General features: G+C 50.3%; 1 non-coding gene across 1 annotated transcript; it reads right to left on the bottom strand.

Moving 5' to 3' along the window:
• Positions 1–6,157: 6,157 nt before the first annotated feature.
• On the bottom strand, positions 6,158–6,229 carry TRNAA-UGC (transfer RNA alanine (anticodon UGC)). The gene has a single exon. It is a non-coding gene; the product is annotated as a tRNA-Ala (tRNA).
• Between the last annotated feature and the right edge of the window lie 809 nt (positions 6,230–7,038).

Raw genomic sequence — 7,038 nt, forward strand, 5'->3', positions numbered from 1 at the left:
GGGAGTGAAGTGCAGTGGTTACAATGTTAGTAGGAATCTGTGTTTGCTAAGCTGATTTGCAGTGCCTGTTTCTTTCCTGGGCTAACGTATCTTTAACTTTATGCAATAATAAAGACTGTTTTCAAAGCCAAAAATTCATTTATTGAAAAGAAAATTATTTTATTGAAAGAAACACAACTTTTGGGGAATCAGAAAGGGCAGAGGGGTGGGGTGAGGAACTATACAATGACAGATTTGCATATGTCCTGTCTGGAGTGCTGTGCAATGAGTGCTGCACTTCAGGATTGCTGTACTGCATGGTGATGGGGTTTGAGTGCAGAAGGTAAGGGTCATAGTTCTCAGGGCTGGTTGGTGAACATACAGGTGTTGGAGGCAGCTGGTGGTGGTAAGAACCTGGATGTTGGGGAAGTGGGTTTGGAGCTGACATGGAGGCACAAGGGAAAGAGCTTTGAGACAAGGGCTGCAGGGTGGGGGTGGTAGTGCTCCGCCTGCATGGCTATGAGCACCTGGATAGAGTCTGCTTGGCGCTCCAGAATGCTTATCAGCCGCTTTGTGCATTGCTTCCTTTGCACTGTGTTTTCCTTGCAGATCCTGCTTTCCCTCTCCCTCCACTCCTGCACTTTTTGATTCTCTGTGAGAAATTGGTGCATCACTTCTTGCAGCATGTCTTCTTTGCTTTTTCACGGCCTCTTCCGGAGCTTTTGTAGTCTCTCAGCCGGGATAACACAGACAGCCGAGATCTCAAGGTTGCATCTGTAAAGGTAAAATGCAGCACTTAACAGAGGCAGCATTGTTTATACCAGACAGAGTAAATTTCCCCGCAGTTAAGGAGGGCACATTAACAGTCTTCACAATAGCATAATTTTCCCATCCCAAAGAGAGCGCACATAACCCACGGGAGCCCTGAAATGGTCAGTAAGGGGGACTGATTGTTTCAGGGCTGTACTGTCCTCAGGGTTTCTGTGCGCTGGGGAAAGCAAACAGCTGCAGGGGGCACCTACACTGAACACTATCCCAACATTTTCCACAGGAGTTGATCCTGGGAGATATCTCGCTGCTGCGGGTCACCTGGGAAGCATGGGAGGGTCTTCTACTGCAATGCGGATTCTGCCCTGGCCCCTATGCAGCTTGCTTGTGTACAGCAATGGTCCCCCCACCCCTCGCAGCACAGTGGCGAGGACGCGTTATCCTGACCGGGACAAGGACCACAGTGGCTCTCCCAATAAACCTGTGCAAGCACATTGCCCACACTCTGGCTGAGACTTTTGAAGAGATTACCGAGGCCGATTACCACGACATGATAGATCACATCAATGCACTATTCTGCATCTAGCCATGCATGCATGCAGCCCTAACCCTTCCTCCTCTCCTGAAAAATTTCCATCCTGAAAATAAAAGCTGCTTACCGGGAACCCACTCCTCTGTTTGTCCACCAAGTACCGGCTGCTTCGACTGGCTACCTTCCTCCTGGCTTGAGAAGAGCTCCTGGCTGCATGCCTCCATGGACTCTGGGGTGTCTCCCCCCACCCCAGTACCCCTGCTCTGAAATGTCCATGGTGGTCCTCGGAGTAGAGATGGGGTCACCCCCAAGTATCGCATCCAGCTCTTTGTAGAAATGGCAGGGGGCAGCACCAGAGTGGCGGTTTCCCTTGCAGGCTTTGCAGTAGGCACTCCACAGCTCCTTCACTTTAACCCTGCACTGCAACGCGTCCCGATCATGACCCTTTTCCCTCGTGGGCTTTGATACCTGCCCAAAGGTATTGTAATTCCTACGGCTGGAGTGTAGCTGGGACTGCACAGCTTCCTCCCCCCAAACTCTGGTGAGGTCCAGCAACTCGCCATTGCTCCATGCTGGGGCTCGTTTGCCACATGGAGGCATAGTCATCTGGAAAGATTCACTGATTGCACTCCACACCTGGCTGAGCAAACAGGAAGGGGATTTTTAAAATTCCCGGGACATTTAAAGGGCAGGTCTGACGGTTTGTCATCTGAGGCCAGGGCAGTAGAGGTCAAACTGATGAGCAGAGTGGCTAGAACAGGCATTCTGAAATACCTTCGAATACTTCTGGAGGCCAATAACAGTGCTTTTGGTGGCCACACTGGCCGGGCAGGACTGCATCAGCAGCGCTATAGTCTTTCTTCCTCTCGTCAAGGTGGGGTACAACCAGCGCTGTCGCCAGGGAGATACAGCGCTGTATGTGCCTTGCCAGTGTCGACAATGATTCAGTTGCAGTGCTATAAAGCCACCACCAGCGCTGTAACTCTCAAATGGAGCCAAGCCCTGAGCTGTTAAAAAATGGACATGAGGAGAAATCTAAGGCCAGCAGAGATAGTGCAACTAAAGCGTTTTTAAATACTAAGTGTAAGGTGGGGCTGAATGAGCTCTCCCCTAACTTCTAGTGATTGTTAGAAGTGTTGTCAGATGCTACTGGTGTGGTGCTCTGCTCTGTTCAATGTTGATATCACTCAGCTGCGTGTGTTCCCTCTGTGTCCTGTCCCAGCTCTTCGAAGATAGCTGACACAGCAGACCCGAAGAGAACCCCCAGTGACCACAGAGTCTGGTAAGGTACGAAGGCACGTCGGCCAGGTTTATTGCCGTATGGACACAATTGCAGTTTCCTATAGATTACTTAGTCTACCGGGCATACTACGAGAGAGTGTCCCCGGTCAATGGACTCGGCTCAGTCAGTGGCGGGACTTTCCACTGCCCCCTAGGCAAGACAAAGACACAGCCCCAGGGATGCATTCTTATACACAGATACAAACAAGTTACACATCACTCCTGACGTATTGAGGTGCAACCCTTCTACGTAGCAAGGTACAACCCCTCTACGTAGTAAGGTGCCGCATCTCACCTCGTACATGTTGGTTAGAACGAAACAACTCTATCCATCATACTACCCTTTTGCCCCTGTCATTGGGATGGATCGGCCTGTTCCTTATTATCTATGGTATGTACAAGTATGTGAATGTTCTGATATCTAGTGTTCAGTACCTTTTAGGTATGTATCTTCTTGCAGCATCAGCCCTTTCCTTGCCAGCTTCTATGAGCAGGGCCTGCCTCTGGCTCACAGCTTCACTTTGCCTTATGTTAGCCAGTCTTGACTATTACTTTAGTTCAGGCCTTAGGCCTCATACCAGGCCTCTGATACCAAGGTTTATATCTCAGGGCCTCCTCTTACTACAGTGATGAGCTGGGGAAAGACTTCAGGAACAGACTGTGTTTGCATAGACACACCTACTCTGCCTAGGTGTGCAGCATGATGGGGGCCACTTTCCCAAAATGACCAGTTTTCAATGGTTGGGTTACAAATAATTTTAGCATTGAGTGGTATGAAATGTTATCTTCCTTCCTGTATGAGTGAGGACAGCAGAACATACCTAGTCCGTCCTGATGGAGGGGTAGGTGGGTGAGGAATAACTTTTATTGGACTGCATAGAAGTGACTCAGGACATCACCCTAAACCAGTGGTCCCCAAACATTTCACACTGTGCCCTTATCCATGCCTGCCACCCCTCGGAAGCCACGGTCGAGAACCAGAGCTGGGAGTGGTGCTGTGGCAAGGGATGCAGACACAGGTAAGGGGGTCGTGACTGGGCCAGGGGCTCAGTCTGAGGGTAGGGTGGCTGAAGAGCTGGGACAGAGTGGGGCTGAGTGGTGCTTCCTCCCTGCCCTCCATTGGGACTGGCTCAGGCCCTGAGGTGCCTCCGTGAACATTCCTCTGTGCCCCCCTAGGAGTCATGCCGCACATTTTGGGGACCATTGCCCTAAACTGACCCCTAAGCAGGGGCTAGTGATGCTAAAGCCCAGGGACAGGGCGCTTTGCCAGAGTGGAGCCTGCAGGTCACATGATGGGGGGCTGACACATGCTCAGTGCTCTGGAATAGCTCTGAACCAAACCCAAGCAGAGTTCTCATCAGTGTGACACCCCTCGGGGTACGCTCTTACTAGGGGAAGTCTCCTTACCCTCATGCACCCCCAACTTCCACAGTCACCAGGGCCTCTCAGCCAGCATTGTAAAACAGAAGGTTTATTAGTGGTCTGGAATCCAGCCTGGGTAAGGTCTTTGTTAGCACGGTAAACAGGAAGATTCAGCAAAGTCCATCTTGGGGAGACCCAGAACTCAGAGCCTGGGCTCTCTCCTCAAGTCCCAAAACCAGCAGACTCCTTGTTTCCAACAGCCCAACTCAGCCAGATCCTTTTGTCCCTCTTCTGTCCTCTGTTCTGTTTCCCTGGCAACCTGGTCATCTGGCCTCCAGCTCTTTCTTTGTTCTCTGAAGGACCTAATTCCACACCGTGTAGAGGTCAAGCATAGGCATTTATTACACACAGCACTGACGGAGTCTCACCTTGTGTATTAGTCTCAGAGACACTGTCAATCAATCGATTACAATAGAATATATAGATTTTCCATGGGTGGGGGAAAGTGACGGGGTTCCACACCCCGGGATAGGTTTTGCAGCAAGACACGATAAGTACATTAGCCAGTGGTTAATAGATTACATAATGTCTCTGCCCATGGTCTCAAGTTAGCAAGTTAACATTTAATTAGCACTTTGATAAAATGTTGTTAGTATAAAATATATATGTTGAATTCTGCTTTGGGGTCCATAGGAATGGAGCAATTCTTTTGATTGTCCAACAGGTACATTCCTAGGGGTTAAAGTAAAGAAACAGTGAAAATATGTGGCAATAAAGATTGTTTTCTGTGTAGCTAAAGGCAAGGCATTGGTCCCTGGGAAGGGAAGTGGCAGGATGCCATATCTTATACTGACATGTGACAACTTGTCATAAACTCAAGCTTGGTTCTGTGGGAAGAACGTCTCCCTACAGAAGAAGCAAACATAATAGGAACAGGGATTCTTTGTTCAATTTGCAACTCTGACTAAGACACAATGATTTAGTTCTTAGCTCCAACACCTGGCAATTTGCTGACCAGGCCTATCTTAGCAAGCAAGGCTTTCTGTTTACCTCAGCTTTCTCTTAGCTGGTCACTATTTGCTAGGCCTCTGGTTCCTTGACCATACTCTGGACTTTGGGTCTGGAAAAGAGCTGGCACAATCCATAGACCAGGTTGTTATATAAAATGCAGATGGATTTGAACCCTTCACATACAATAATGGCAAAGTACTTGATTCAGGCTTGTAGCAGTGATGGAATAAACTACAGGTTCAAAGCACATCTCTGGAGTACATCTACAGTTGGGATGAGCCATTCAGTCCTTTGTATAGAGCTTCAGTTTGTAGCAAAGTCCCTCCAGAGGTATGAAGCAGGCCCTTTAAATTGCCCCCTGCGGAAGCCGGGCCACCCCAGTGCGGCGCACCGGATCTTGCTGATACGCCATATGAGGGCTTGGGAGCGGGGCCCTCTTAGGCATGGGGCCCAAGTCAGGGGAATTGGGCGAATCGGCCTAAAGCTGGCCCTGAGGTGGGGTGGGATGGAGTGGGGCAGGACTTGGTCCCATTCTGGGCACCACCAAAAATTACACAAACCTCCTGCCCCTGTCCAGCCCAACCTGCTGATGCACCAGCCCACACCCGTGCAGGGTTGATGCTGCCATTGCTTAAATTCCAGGACACTGAGGGATTTCAGGTCCCCTTTGCCCAGAGGGAATCTTCACCCCACTCCCAACCAGGTTCTTGTCCATGGGATCACTGTAGGGGGGCTGGGTCCCTCTGTGTCTTTTCTCTCTCTATGACAGGTCAGGGTGCAATAACTGGGGCATCTGAGCACCCAGGACCTTCTGTGGGGCTGCCATCCCCCTTCTCCAGTCTCATCTGTCATTGACTCCAGCCTTTTTTCTATCCATCATCAGCACCATCCCAAGCAAGCTGCATTTGCCTCAAAAGGGCAGTGTTCCCTGTAAATCACAGGCCTCTCTCAGCACTGACTGCCTCTCTGTTTCCTTGCCTCTCAGTCTGTGCAGATGGGACCTTTCTCTCCAGTACTGGAGAATTCACCCTTCCAATCTACCATAATCCCAAGCAGCACAGCAGATGGGAATCTTAAATGCATCAAGGTGACTTAGGAGCAGAACACCCCCCACCAAAGACCTTCCCTGCAATTGGCACTTGCCCCTCACTGAGCAGGACTGAAACTCATGCAGGGCCACATCCCCTCTGGGCATGAGCAAAGCAGTTGGGTGAAGAAAGAGCCTGGAGATACTGAGAATTGAACTCAGGACCTCATGTATGCAAAGCATGTGCTCTACCACTGAGCTACATCTCCAGAGGGACTGGGTGTGCTATGGGTTACAGTCAGAGCCTTCCTCCTTCCAGAGCATCCAGTGGCCTAAAAGCAGCATGGGGGACACAGTCCCTGTTCTGAGGGCCAATCAAGCTGTCCTGGAGGCGGCTGGTTCATAGGGGTCACTTTGCAGCAGGGCCAGATTCGGTGTGTTGGGCAGAGAGTGGGTGCCCTGGACTCAGGGTACAGAGATACACTCAGCCCTCTCCCCTGCATTGGATGGGCGCTGCTGCCACCCCCTGATGGAAGGTAATGGGAGTGTGAATAGCTCAACACCTGACTCTGGTGGCAGAAGTGGTGTGGGAAGCTCCAGGTGTTTTCAGAATCTGCTATTTCCACCTGCCTGTAAAGTCCAGCTTTCCCCAGCACGTTCACTGCAGTGCAATTGGGTCACTGTTTCCATGGCTGCACAGCAAAGAATCATGTCCAGTTTCCCTTCTGTCTGCAGCAGGATTAGACTGTGTCCATAGTTAATTAATGAGGTGGATCTAGTTGTAGACTGTTACTCATTCCCCACCTTGACAGTTCAGACAGTCCCTTTTCTGCTCAAATCCCCAGCACCTCAATGACCCCATTAGCAGGGCTTGAGTTTTCTCTGAGGCCCTGAGATTTTCAGGGTTCTTTTCCCCTCCACCTGGAGTGAACTCAGCTTTTCCCCCATCCCAGACAATCCATGAAATAACAACAGAAGCATAAAGAAAGAGGGGAGGGAACATCTCACTGCCAGGGCTGGATGTGCCCAGGGCCCCTGCTCGTCTATTGTTTCCATGGAATTTGACCCCCTACTTTGC

The sequence above is a fragment of the Chelonoidis abingdonii genome, unplaced genomic scaffold (genome assembly GCF_003597395.2).
Source record: "Chelonoidis abingdonii isolate Lonesome George unplaced genomic scaffold, CheloAbing_2.0 scaffold0431, whole genome shotgun sequence".
Lineage (NCBI taxonomy): Eukaryota > Metazoa > Chordata > Testudines > Testudinidae > Chelonoidis > Chelonoidis abingdonii.